Genomic DNA, 14,111 nt, shown 5'->3' on the forward strand with positions numbered 1-14,111 from the left:
AATCGGACGGAACAGAAGAGAGTAGAAGCTTAATAAATGTCGTTTGGATAAAGTGTTACAGAGAATAGGTGATAAATAAATGTCGGTGAGATTATAGGGAACAGATTATACAGCATGGAACAGAAGAGAATAGGTGTTTAATAAATGCCGGTTGGACTGTATGGAACAGAAGAGAGTAGGTGCTTAATAAATGTCGGTAGGATAGTGTTGGAACTGAAAATAGCCGGTGCTTAATAATTGCCGGTAGGGCAGGCTCCCCAGGAGCCTGAGAGCCGAGGGCCTGGAACCCGGGGCAAGCGCCCAGCCCCTCCCACCCTGCCCGGGGCGGTGGCCCGTAGGGCTCCCGGGCGGGCCGAGGACGTAGAATGGAGAAGGAGTAGCAGCAGGGATCGCTCGCAGGCAGACTGGCTGGCTGGCTGGCGCGCGGCGCATGCGCCCTGCGGCAGGGCGGGCGGGCGGGGGCGGCGGCGCGCGGAGGGGGAGGGGGAGGGGGACGGTGGGCGGGGGCGGGCAGGGCGGTGCGTGGGGTTTCCCGAGGCTGCGGGCAGGGGCCCCCGCCGCGCCCATCGCCGATGGCTGGAAGGATCTGAGGGGCGGACGGAGGTGGCGGCTGCAGCGGCGGGAGCCAGGCCGGGCGCGCGAGGCCGGGGGCGCGAGGGCGGACGCGAGAGGACGAGCGCGAGAGCGGGAGCGCGAGCGGGAGCGGGAGCGCGAGGCCGGGGCAGCGGCGCCAGGCGGGGCGGAGTGGGAGCAGCGGCCTCGGACCCCCGCCGGGAGCCTCCGGACGGACAGACTGACTGACTGACTGACCGACGGCGGGAGCCCCTGCCCGGCCCGCGGGAGCCCGGCCGGCCCGGCCCAGCCCAGCCCAGCCCAGAGGCGGCGGCGGAGGAGGAGGAGGAGGCCCAGGCGCCCAGGCCCCCGCTTCGGCGGCCGGACCCCAGGACCAGGACGAGGCCCCCGCCCGTTCATGAGCGGCCCCGCCGAGGTAACGGCCCCGCCCCGCCCGGCCCTGCCCGGGGCGCCCCCCGCCTGGTCCCTGGGCCCCCAGCCCGCGCCCTGCCTTGTGTACTCAGCCTGCGCCCCGCCTTGTGTACTCAGCCCCCCCAGCCCGCACCCTGTCTTGTGCCGGCGCCCCCCCATCGCCATCCCGGCGTCCACTCTGCTTCTCTCACCCCCCTGCCCGCACCCTGCCTTGTGTTCCATCCCCCCGGCTTTGCACCCCACTTTGTCTCGATGAGCCCCCGTCCCGCGCCCCCTCTCGCCCCGAAGCCTTTGCAACCCACTCCCTGTGTCGGGGCCTCCTCGGCTCCCCCAGATCTCGCGCCCAGCCCCCCATCCGGGCCTGCCCAGGGGTTCCCGGACGCGCGCTCCCTCGCCCTGACCCTCCTGGGGCCCCTTCTGGTGGTCTTTCTCCTCTCGTGGGCCCCCCTCGGCTCCTCTTCCTCCTCCCGCCTCCCCCTCCCTGTTTCTCCTCTTCCTCCCTCTGGACCCCGGTCCCCCTCCCCCAACAGCCATGCTGGTCTTGCCGTAGCCCTTCCTCCGGGTCCCCCAGCATCCTTGTCTCCATATTTCCTCCTCCCCCTCTCCTCCCTCTCCTGCCCCCAACATCCTTCCCCAGTGTCCCCCTGGTTTTTTCCTGCCTCCTCCTCCTCCCCCAGCCCTTGGCCGCCGAGGCTCCCCGGGCTCCCGCCGCCCTCGGAGGGGGTCGCGTGTGTCCAGCCTTGCCTGGACGGAGAGCTGTATTTTGCCTTTTCTGGGCAAAAATACACACTCGGGGGTAAAATTTGGGCGCCCCTGCCCCAGCCCTTCCAAATGTCCGTCCCCAAAGTGGGTGGGTTTGGGCTGGCCCGGCCCGGGGGAAGCAGAATCGGGAGAGGGAGTGTTCTGTAGGTTTGCCCGGCCGGGAGGTGCCGAGGGTGCCGGGCTTCCATTCTGGATCATTTCATTTGTGCCGTCTGAAATGCATAGGGTGTCCTGTTTTTAATTGTGAACCAGGAGAAAGCAGGGCTTGGAAATGAATCCCCAAAGGGAAGAGTTATAGGGGTTGCCCAGAATGCTGTTATGTGTGGAGTAATGGTGGAGAATCGATTAATAAGAAGAAGGGGTGTAAACCCTAACCCAGAAAAAGAAGCACCTACATTTGGACTGGAACGGGTGTTTACTGAAGGGGAAATGACTGCTTTTTATCAGAAAGCATGCTTAAAGGATTTAGTACCATATGTATTTCTGTGAATTTCTTCCTTCTGCATCTGTTAGGGTGGTGCATTTTTTTTTTTCTTTTTGGGTGCATGTAACTGGAATATGTAAGATCATGGAGGATGTGTGCCAGAACAGAGTAAGGGAGCAAGTCTCCATGGAAATCAGTGCTAGAATATGGAGTTAAAAATACCCAAACAGCCTATTGTGAAAAGTTCAAGATTCTTTTTAGAAAGTGAGGTTTTTCTATAACAAAAATGTTATTCTAATTTTAAGCTGGTAAACAAAGGAATAGGAAGCAATAAATACTTTGGAATATGAGAAGGGTAAATGGAGTTTCTTTGACAAGACCGTATCTTCTCCTCACCTTTCCCTTTTTTGGGGGGATTTTTTTCTTAATAGAGGTTATTTCAGGATGTTAGTTTTGTCACTCATATGGGATTCGTTGAGATTTTAGCAGATGTGACTTTAAAATTTTTGTGACAATCACTTGAGACTCAAAACACTTTAAAATGCATTTTTCCTTTACCAGTGACTTCCACATTATAATTTTAGATACTGAATGCACATTTAAAGAAGAGAGGAAGAATAAAATGAGGAAGCTGAGAACCTAGTAAACTGGTGATGGGGATTTTGGTTTTTGGGGTTTTTTTTAAGGCAGCTGTCCAAAATGAGAGACGGGATTTAAAACTGAAACAAAGAACTGGAATAAGTAAAAAAAAAAAAATAACAATAATATTTTACAGTGGTTTATAACCTTGTGAAAAATGTATCCCACATCTTTTCCATTTTTCTCCTAAGTGTAGGGCTAATTTGGAATATCATTTTATCTTGGGAGGTTTAAAATGATAGAACTCTACTCATTCTCCATGCTCACTGATAGACTCAGGAGTTAGTCTGGGGGGCAGCAATCTGAGGGCAGTTCTGCCAGTGCAGATTACCCGGGCGCTGTGTCTGTGGGAGAGTTTCCCCCTCACCCTTGCTGTGAATGAATGGGTCCTTCTGTGCCTGGGCCCAATAACTGCAACAAGATGGCGTTTCTACCAAAGCAGGAGCTTTCTCTTTTTCAGGAAGCTCCCTCATCGCAGCTTTTACTAAATGATAATCTGGGGTTTTGTTTGTATTTTGCATTTCTTAGTTTTCATTTGCATTATTTGAGAAGACTTCAGATGAGGGAGAGAAGAAGGGAAGTGACTCAAGTGACTAGTTTTCTTCCTATTTTTTGAAGGGCTTCTCTTCAAACTGAAGACTAGTGGGAGGAGTAAATAGTTCAATTGAAAATTCCACCTAACTGGTAACTAGAACAGCTGATGATATGAAATTTTACCTCTTGCTATATATCTTAGACTTTTTTCTTTATATAATATCTGGTTGTTCACATTAGTTCACATAATTTATTAGCTCAGAGCTTATACATACTGAATATAGTGAATTTATTAACTAATTTATAATACAAAAATAGAATTATTTCTACTCAAGCTACTTGTTAGATCTTTATTATGCATCTTTTGGGAAACTATAAAAGCCTTAAAATTGTGGTTGAGCTAATATGTTTCTGTGGATAGTATTAGAAGTAATGCATTACTGGTAGTTGGAGAGGAATAGGTACAGTTTTTGTATTTTAAATTTGTTACAGCAAGGAATGAGACATTTAATAATTTGAAGTAGAATTGGATAATAAAATCATATTATTTATCAATTTTATTATTAAAGTAACTGATAATAGTTTTGACTGTTTTCACAATTATGAGATGTTTGGTTGACTCCTATAATGTGATATTCCCTTTATTTTCCATTGCTTACATTAGTCCACAATGTGTAAATAACTGCACATTAGTCCATCATGCATAGCCTTTCTTAGGCAGGAGTGGGGGAGCCACTGAGGATTTAGGGGGCAGAGCTGGGGAAGTGCAAATTTCCAAGGTGAACTGGTGTATTGAGAGGAAGTCATTCAGCTCTAGTATTGTGTGTGGGGGTGGAGGTGAAATAGGTCAGGGGGATTTTGCTCCAAAGGACAGAATCGGCATCAATAGGAGGGAAGCTCCAGGCAGCCAGATTGTGACTCAGTATAAACACTTCCCAATGATTAGAGGATCTTCCAAGTGGAATAGGGTGCCTTTGCGGAGGCCATTCAGAGGAGTTTTCAGATTTAGGTTCCTCATGTTCAGGGATGGAGGGTCATGGACAAGTCTCTATCTTCCATCTTTGTCTAGAATATAGGCGTTGTATTGGGATTGCATTGGAAGGTCTCTGGTGTTTGCTCTGCAGCTCTAAATCCTGGGCTTCTCTGTTAACAGAGGTTCTTGAATTAGACAAGGCCTGAACACAATCCATAATGTCAGATATAGAAATGGATCCCTGCAGTTGCTTGTGGTCTTAGAAAACCTCAAACTAACTGTAATTTTATTTTTTTGTTAAACATTTCCCAATTCCATTGTAATCTGGTTCTGACCAGACTTGGGAGGTTGGGGTAAGTCCTGCCCACTGTGAGTTTGATTCTTCTCTGCTAGATGATTTTCAAGATCTCTTCTCACCAAAACGATTGTGATTCTGGTTACATAGGAATTCTTTGAAGGTGGTACTTTGGAAAAGCAAAAGTAGCATTGTGTATTTGTGGCTAAAACCACTCCATTTATCCTTGCTTACTCGGACCAACTTTTAGGTTAGTGTGTGGCTTCCTGTCTTTGAAATCTAATATCCAGTCTTAGAAGTCTTTTGGCATTTTACTACTATCAAATTACTGCCTTTTTGTTAAGGTACGGACCTTTTCACGTAAGACTTGAAGAAATAACAGTTTCTTGTTGTTTCATTTGTTTTGTCATCTCTGAATTTTTGGGTCCCTTTTTGGGGTTTTCTTGGCAGAGATACTGGAATAGTTTGCTATTTCCTTCTCCAGGCTATTTTACAGATGAGGAACAAGCACAGTTAGCTGACTTGGCCAGGGTCACGTTGCTAGTCAGTGTCTTAAGGCCACATTTGAACTCAGGTCTGCCTCTATCCACTGCGCCACCTAGCTGCCCTCTTCTTTCATGTACATACATAGAGCTATGAGAGATCTACCAGCCTAGAAAGGCTTTGAGCCCAGTAGTGAACTGTATGGTCTGAGGACCAGCCTGGCAAGTTTGGAGACTCATCCCCAGAAGACTGACTATAAGTAATGGACTTTTGGGGGACCATCTATTAAGGTATAGAGAGGTTGTGATGCACACACTGGTCAAAGGAAGTACTCCTGTTTATGCTGTATCTGATTTTACAACATCTTTTAGTCTTTTCTCATGATCTTAGATTCCGGCTGAATTGCCAAGTCTGAGTCTGTCTGAGCAATGTAACTCTTGGTAGATACATTTAATGTTTTTTACATCTTCATGTGAATTTTAAAAATTGTTTGGAACAAATTTGTAGCTTCTCAAGCACGGTTTGTAAAATTAGATATTTTTAAACTGTGTTACTCTTTCCACTTAGCTTAATGGGTATTGTTTTCCTTTTGAAAAAGGTAGCTCCAAGATATAAAGTGAGACCATGTCTGTCTGAATTATCTAATTAGGTTGCTTTTTGAGACAGTATATATCTTAATGAGGTAATGTTGATATCTTATTTTAGTATTAGAGTATTGGCATTACATATTCATCTTCAAATAATTGTTTTTTTCCTCCCCTGATGAGGTTGGCTTATGTTGGCCTCTAAATTGGATTAAATTCTTACTGACAGTGGACTCTTAGCTTTTCAGCTTTAGTGGATTGGTAATTGATATCACAGTATTAATATTCTAGGTTTGGCCATATGGCATACCATGTTATTTTAAATCCTTTCACACTAGTTAAATTTTGATGAGACTAAAAGCAAAAATCCTATGGTTATACTTATTGAATTATCAGTATTAGACAACCATGTTATCTTTGGAATTTTTGCCCTTAGAAAAACTGGTGTTGGTTTCTTTTGGTATTGCTTCAGTTGATAGATGTGGGGCATTGACAGATTAGAAAGTGTAAAATATGCTGGTAGTGAATTATCAGGTGATTGTATCGATGATTCTAGGCTAGAAAAAGGTCATGACAGATCTTGGTGAAAATGAAGTTCAAAGGAATGTCTCTAATATACACCTAAGAGAACTTTCTGGTTTTAAAAGTAACCAGAATCAAAATCTTCTCCATAATGCAGTTTCACGTTAACTGGTTTTCAACAAGGGATAGGATTTAAAAGCTGAGTTTTGCTATTAAAACCTCATTTTAGAGAGAGAGGTAATTTGTAGAAATTTGAGTCAGTCAGCAGATTAGTAGAATATTAAAAGCTTTTTTTAAAAAAGCTTTGAGTTTTGGGTTTTTTTGAGCAATATCTCCACCATTAGCCACAGTGATCAGTGGAAATGATTGCTAGGTATTTTCTGATGGAATAGTAAACATATTTATTTTGTAGAGAAGTATCTTTAATTGTTTTTTTTTTTCTTTTAAGCAGCAAAATATTTATTCATTTTTAGTAAGAATTATTGTAGGATTCTATCAATTTCAAAGACAAAAGCAAGTTTCTCTGAGGCATTATTGAACAGATATATATCTGAAACTGCCTTACCATTGTTAAAGGGTTATTTTACCTTAAAAGTGAATTAAGTTCAAATTGAAGGAATAATTTAGAATGTGAAATCTTCAGCATTCCAAACCTAGAACATTCAGAGTTGTAAAGTTTTTGATTTAACATTCCACTTGCTTACGACGACGGGTGCCTTGTTTTCTTTGGCATTTATATGTGTGTATATAGGTGTGTTTTTCTAGCTTTGTCCTGGCATGTCTGGCAAAAGGATAGGGTGACTATAAAATAGATGCCTGTTGGGTATAACAAAAACTATCTGTGTGGTAATTCCACTGTGACTTTCAGTTTTAGGGAAAACAGAAAAGTGTGCTATAATTTCATAAAAATAATAGTGCTGATATACATCCATCATCCTTTGTTTCTTTGGACATCTATTTTTTATGTGATTAATTGAAAGTTGGATTGGTTTTTTTAATTCCTCATAATTATAGAGATTAATTTAGCCTATGTGTGTATACTTTTCTTATGTATTAGTCTAAGCCTCAGTTTCTTTATCTTTAAAATGATGGAATTGTACTAGAAGATCCATTTTGCAATTCAACATCTATCCATCATTATTTCTAGTTTTATTCTCCCCGATTTTCTTCCTCCTCATTTTTTCTACACCTATTGAATGTTCACTTATCTAGATCCTTTATTAAGGCTTTTGAGTTTAGTATTCTTCATTATTATATTTGTGTCACATAAGCTAAACTTTGGAGGAAACTCAGAAAGAAGGCGGTCTATTCCAGGCAAGGTTGGGAGACAATCTGTGGGTGCAGAGGAGAGGAAAATAGAACAAGTCAACTGGGTTGACTGAATGTACGGGTGTATTATCAGGAAAAAGAAGGGTAAGTAAAAAAGATGTTACATGGGAAGAATAGACAGGACCTAGCAACTAATTGATTAAAGGACATGAGGGAGATGGAGTTAAAGATGACTAGAATTTGGAGCAGGGGTCAAGTGGACTAAGCAAAATGCAGTGCCATTCACTGAAGTAGGGAAGACACTTAACAGATGCTTTATGTATGAATGAGAGTGAATGAACATTCTGTCCCACTTCAGTCTTAAAAAAAAAAAATTTAGGTGGAAATTTCCCCATACAGATATACCTCTTACTTAACACACACACACACAGAGTTTTGAGTGGTTCCTATTTTAACAGCCTACCCTATTTTAGGAAAATCTTCTTGAATTTCAGCAAACTACAGTAAAATAGTGTTGCATGTTATAGTTCATTAAATGTTAGCTCCCCTCCTTACAAATCAGTAATTATTCTTTTTAGAGATGAGGAACTGATAAAATTTTAAGTTGAAGTGTTAAGAGAAAAGAAAACAAAGCATCCTTAAAATTATATTTTAGATCAGTAGAAATATTCTCTTTAGGGATATTTTGAGGGGAGAATGCTTATAGTAAATTAAACCTATTTTGCTTTTAAAATTCAACAATATACACATTGAAACTTCATAAAATAATGTTTATATTGTTTTATTTTAAAAGTCAGAGGAAGATGATGGAAAAAAATTTTTTTTTTTATTTTCTTGTTCTAGTGTAACTGTAAGTGCCCTGTATTTGGGAGAGAAAAGCCTATCTTTTTACTATAGGAAGAATACCTTACAGAAACTTGTATCATCCCAAATTCCCATTAAAATTTCCAGAAATTGTGAAAGGATAGAGGAGAAAACGTTTTTGAGGTGTTGGAGAACAGGCTAAGGATAGTATAGAGGAACTGAAATTTTATGGATAGTTTTAACAAAATTTGACATAAAATTTCATAGCATAGAAAAATAAAAAGATGTCATGTATTGTTCAGCACTTAGATTTCAGGGTGGGATTACATTTCCTAATTCATCCTTCCAGCCTTTTAGCAGAATACTTAATAGTATGATACCTTTTTACAGATTGAGATTCTGTAGAAGCAGCATAAAAGTTCCTGTCAGAATAGCTAGGCCTCCTTGTCAATCACTAACTGTAGGACCTTTAAACAAGCAATTGCTAGTTTCTGGGTCTCAGTTTCCTTGATTTCCGAATGAGGAAATAAGCTTTTTGAGGGCAGGGGCAGTTTTGTTGCTTTTTGTTTGTTTTTGTTTTGTTTTATTTTGGTTGGTTTTTGTTGTTGTTGTTGTTTGGTTGTGGTTTTTTTTTGGCTGTTGTCAAGTCTGCAAGCATTTATTTAGTGCCTGCTTTGTGTTAGGCACTGTATGAAAGAGCTGGTGATACGAATAATAGCTTTAAAAAAAAAAAAAAATTGTTCCTGTCCTTAAGGAGTTCACAGGTTTAATGGGGAAACAACATGCCAACTACTTTATACATACAAGATATACTCTAGGATAAAGTGGAGATAATCTCAGAAAAAAGGCGCTAGCATTGAGATGGCCTGAAAAGACTTCTTGTAAAAAGGTGGGGTTTTGGCTGGGATTTGAAGAAAGCCAAGGCAGCCAGGAGGCAGAAATGATGCACCCAACAGATACGGTAAGTGCTTGATGAGTGCTGGTTAGATTATAGCAATCTGGATCCAGAATTCTTAACTTGGGGGATCTGAACTTGTTTTTTTGTTGTGTTTTTTTTTTTTTAAATAAGTAGAATGATAATTTCTATTTCAATTGAACTTTTTTCTTAGGTAATTCGATGTGTTTTCTTTCAAACATTCTGAGATAGGGTTAATAGGCCTAAGCAACTGACAAAAAATTAGGTTCTTGACACAAAAAAGATTAAGAACTTTTTCATCAAGATGATTGCAAAAACCCCTTCCAGTTCCAAATCTTATTATCCTGTTAGAGACTATTGGCTATCATAGAGCTAGTAAGCTAGTAAGTAGCTAGCCAGGACCAGAGTCCAGGGCTTGTAACTTCTAAGTCACTGTTCTTTCTATCCTTCCAAGCTGTCTGATAAAGTTATATTTGTGACCATTTATTTTAAAAGCACATTTATTTCTGTAAGCATATATAAGCTTGCTAATTTAGTTTACTGTCTTATTATAAATGTAACTGTAGGCTATTGAGTTTTAAGGAATGTAGCATTTGACCATTTAAATCAGACCATAACTTCTATTTCCCATCTTTAATTCAGACTCCTCTGTCCTTGATCTTTTGAGCAATCAGAGAAGTTCTTCCTTTCTAAACTCTACAGCAGAGATGTCAGACACCAGGCCAAAGGCCCACTATATCCCCAAGTGCTGACCAAACTAGATAATAATTCAATTGGGAAGTAATTAACAAACTAAATAAAAATACAACAAAATACTGACAATGGTATGTTTTAAAACTAAGTCAATATGCAGAGGAAAGGGATCCTTTTATATTCTTTATTGGCCCATTTTTATTTCACTTGGCCACTACTGCTCTACAGGAATAAAAGACTAATGGGGCCTAGTCATTGCTTTCCTTTTAGAACTACTCAGGAAGAAAGAACTGTCCTTAAAACATGATCAAAAGTCTTAAGTAGAAATCCTCAGGTAAAGAATAATGAAGCAAAGCATTACTTTCACTTTCTCCATTGAGACAAGTTGTGGGATGTTGTCAGTTTTCATTGTAGAAAAATTTTGGTGATTTGAATCACAACTTTTATATAAGGCTGACTGACTTAGGTGGATTTATCCCATCAGAGCATGCAGTCTTTCTGTCCATTAATTATTCTTCTGGCCATATGAATAGCCATTCTTTTCTGATCATACATCTCTGTGATGACATTCTTTTATTCTTTTTCTTAACAAAGAAATTTAGAGGAAGGTCCCCAAACACTGGTTGGCTCCGTGAAGAATTTATGGGATGAAACAAAAACAATAGTCACATGGGATGAAAGGGCATGAATTAGTTGCCATCTGTACTGTTGGCAGAAAGAGTGTCAGCATTGAGATCAGATTGTTGAGATAAAACCAAATAGTTTCTTAACACAACAATTTTAAATTTATTATCTTTTAAATTATAATTCTCTCAGAGACTTTCAATATTTTAGAAAAAATTAGTCACTCCCAAAATGCTTCCCTTCTACCAAATTTCTGTGTACATCACTGCTGTACCTCCCAGTTACATTTACTTTTTGGGCCTTAACACTTGTCACTAATTCTTATGACAACACTTGGGATATGTAGAAAATTAGTGCAGACCAATTTCACATTGAGAGTTTGAGGCACAGCTGATAGATTTAGAGATAGAGAACAAGAACTTGCTCAGCAAGTGTTATAGCTGTCTATTGTTATCTCTTCTTCAACAAGGTTTTCTAGAATGCTACTTGTTTATATTCCCTCTGCAACAGATTCATAAATTTCCTTCAAAGCTCAGCCCAAATGCCAACTTCTGTAAGAAGTCCTTTTCCAGTTCTTGTTCTCTCTCTGTCTCTCTCTCTACTATAATGATACATTTCATTATTTCAAGTTTTTATTTAAGCTAAGAAAAATTTGTGGTAATAATGGATTAGTTAAATATATGTTTGACAATTCAGAGAACATCAAAACCTTATCCGTACTTGCCCATTATATTCTGATTATTCATTTTTAAAACATTGTGGTAGGTGGGGACTAGGTGGCCAAGTGCCACCTAGGTGTGGAGTCAGAAATATTCATCTTCCTAAGTTCAAATCCAGACACTTACTGGGCAAGTCACTTAACTCTGCCTTAATTTCCTTATCTGTCAAATGAGTTGAAGAACTAAATGGTAAATCACTCCAATATGTCAAGAAAACCCCAAATGAGGTCATCACTGAACAGTTGTCGTAGGTGCTAGGTGAGACTTGCTGGTCTCAAGAAGTTTCCATTCCATTGGTAGGAAGCAGTATAGAATAAGAAAATATAAAATAATTTAAGAAGGGAACAAATGTGTAGAACTGGGCAAGATCCTGTGAAGGAATGACACCTGAGCTTCTTGGAAGTGAGAAATGAGTGCATTCAAGACATCTTACAGATTCTTCAAAATTAGAAAGGAGGCAAGATTGTGTAAGAAAAAATATTTCAGAACTCAGCTGTGTTTGAAAGAAGCTCCCCAAAAAAGAAATGGGACACCTCCTGGCCCTTAATCAAATGGGTATGATTATAGTGTTCATGTATGTTTCCATTTCATTCTCCACTTTGGTTTCCTGTGCTGCTTTGCCGCCCGATACAATCCAGGACAATTATGTACTATATTGAGATGTAGATTTCTTGAGGAAATTTTAGGAATTCCCAATGCTCCATCAACATTAAAAGTTTAATAAAGACTTTATTTTAAAAGAAAATTACAAGTTTCAAGTTCAAACACTATGTCTACCATGTAGCATGTCCTGAAGAAGGAAAAAAAAATAAGGAATTGCTTTAATGCCTTCCCTTTATGGAAACTATTGTCTTACAGGAGGATGGGACTTAGAAGAACTACAAAACAGATTAGAGGCTAGGTATTGTAATTGAGCTGTGAGAGAAAAGGCACTTCCAATGTGTAGTGTGGGGAGGGGTGGAATAAGAAGATAAGGAAAAGGTTTTTATGGAGGAGAATAGCCTTTGTTCTGTGGCATAGGATGTCATCCAAGAGACCATGGGGAACATCAGGTTCATAAGGAACTGTATAAGGAAAGGCATGTAGGAGAGAAAACATTTGGGGGAAGTAATGTGAGCATAAGCTAGAAAGGTGGGGTGATCTGCTACATTCTGGAGAGCCCTGACTGACCACTTTTAGGAGTTTTGAGCTTTTCTGAAGGCATTGGGATGGCATTAACAGATCTGCCCACCAGAAACAGTCATCTATGAAAGATGGATTAAGCTATTTTAGCATAATTGTCTAGGCAAGTCATGAAAACTTATCCACAAAGTTATTGGCAGTGTAATAATGAGGGAACAAGAATGAGGGGGATTCCACATGTATGCATCCCTCTCCACATCATTGTCCAGTAACATTGATATTGGCACCTTAGTATGACATGGTGTGCTATAGTATAGCATTGTATAACTTTTGGGGTATTGACTATTGTAAATCACTCTTTTGATAGACTCAACTAGAATCATCCCGAATATTCTGGTGAATTTTTTCTATATTGGATTCAGATCCTTAAAATGACAAGGTCCAAAGGAAGTTCAAGATAAGGGAAGCAAATGAACTTGAATATGAAATATGAAATGAGCTTATTATAAGATTAAATATTAATTTCCCTTTATTAAGAAAATATGTATATTTTGTTTAATATGAATTTTAATATTAAGGATGTTGAATTTGGAATGAGGAATAACTTTCCTCACTTGTCATGTTTGTTTTAAACCAGGTACAAATATGGAAGTACCTGTCTATCACTTGAGAAAGAATACTATGATATTTCATCAATTTTGAAAAGGATATCAGCAATTATAGTCAGTGGAAAATGTGATGGGGATTTATATTTGAAAGTAAGGCTGCTATCAAAAGGTTAGATGTTTTGAATTAACTTTTTAGTAATGGTAGTTTGATGTTGACCAAGCTATCTACACTTGAATCTAGTTCCCTTGAGACCACTGGCAAGAGCATAAGATGGCTTGGCCTTCCCTTTCCTAAGATAGCCAATTACAGGTTTGTCTCCAATATGATTCTGCCTTCCCATCACTCCTTATAGTTCAGCACTCTGTTTACCCCACCCTCTTACTGGGTGTGTATGTGGGGGTGGGGGGTGTAACATGGGAGGGGCTGCTGACCTCTGGGGTTTATAACTTCACTTTGGCTCAGCATACCCTACTTTGGTTGTGATTGAAGGACACCCCTCCCCCCTTTTCTCCTGGTTCTTATTTCTCCTTCCCATTTCACAGGGAAAGACTTGGTAGGTAAGTAGCACAGCCTGAGCTGGCCTGGACCATTGGGTGCCAGTACCTTCACTTTCCCCACTCAATCTCATCCCTCATCCCTCCTCCAAACTTCCTGTTCGTCTTCAGGCCACTACCATCCCCGGGTTCACAACCTTGGTATTTTCCTCAGCTCTTAACTCTTTAACTTACATATCCATTCAGGGACCAAATCGTGATGTTTCTAACTCCATGATGTTTTCCCTCATAAGTGTTGAGCTTGATTTTTCCGTCAATAGATTTGCTACTTCTTTGATTATGAAATGCTAGAAATTAGGTGACTTTATGATGAAAGCTGGCATTAGAATGTTGAATCATCCGGTAATGATAGCTGACATTTATATAATACTGTAAGATTTACAAAGCTCTTTCATAGTATCTGATTTGACCCTCATTGTGATAATATAAGATGGATGCTATTATTTATGTTACAAATAGAATAACTGAGGCAAGAAGAATGATTTGCTCACTTTATAGCACAGCTGGTAAGTGCCAGGTGTTCTAGACTCTGAGCCCCTTGCTTTTCTTTTTTAAAGTTATGCCAAATAAGCTACAATAACAGTGGTGGTTGAATTTTTGT

General features: G+C 40.5%; 1 protein-coding gene across 1 annotated transcript in view; it reads left to right on the top strand.

Moving 5' to 3' along the window:
* Positions 1–745: 745 nt before the first annotated feature.
* The window catches only part of GNB1 (G protein subunit beta 1), a 111,583-nt gene continuing 98,217 nt past the window's right edge, over positions 746–14,111 (top strand). The window contains exon 1 of the mRNA XM_051988789.1: positions 746–988. The gene's annotated coding sequence lies outside the window, so the exon portion shown is untranslated. The remainder of the gene's footprint in view (positions 989–14,111) is intronic.

The sequence above is a fragment of the Antechinus flavipes genome, chromosome 3 (genome assembly GCF_016432865.1).
Source record: "Antechinus flavipes isolate AdamAnt ecotype Samford, QLD, Australia chromosome 3, AdamAnt_v2, whole genome shotgun sequence".
NCBI classification, from domain to species: domain Eukaryota; kingdom Metazoa; phylum Chordata; class Mammalia; order Dasyuromorphia; family Dasyuridae; genus Antechinus; species Antechinus flavipes.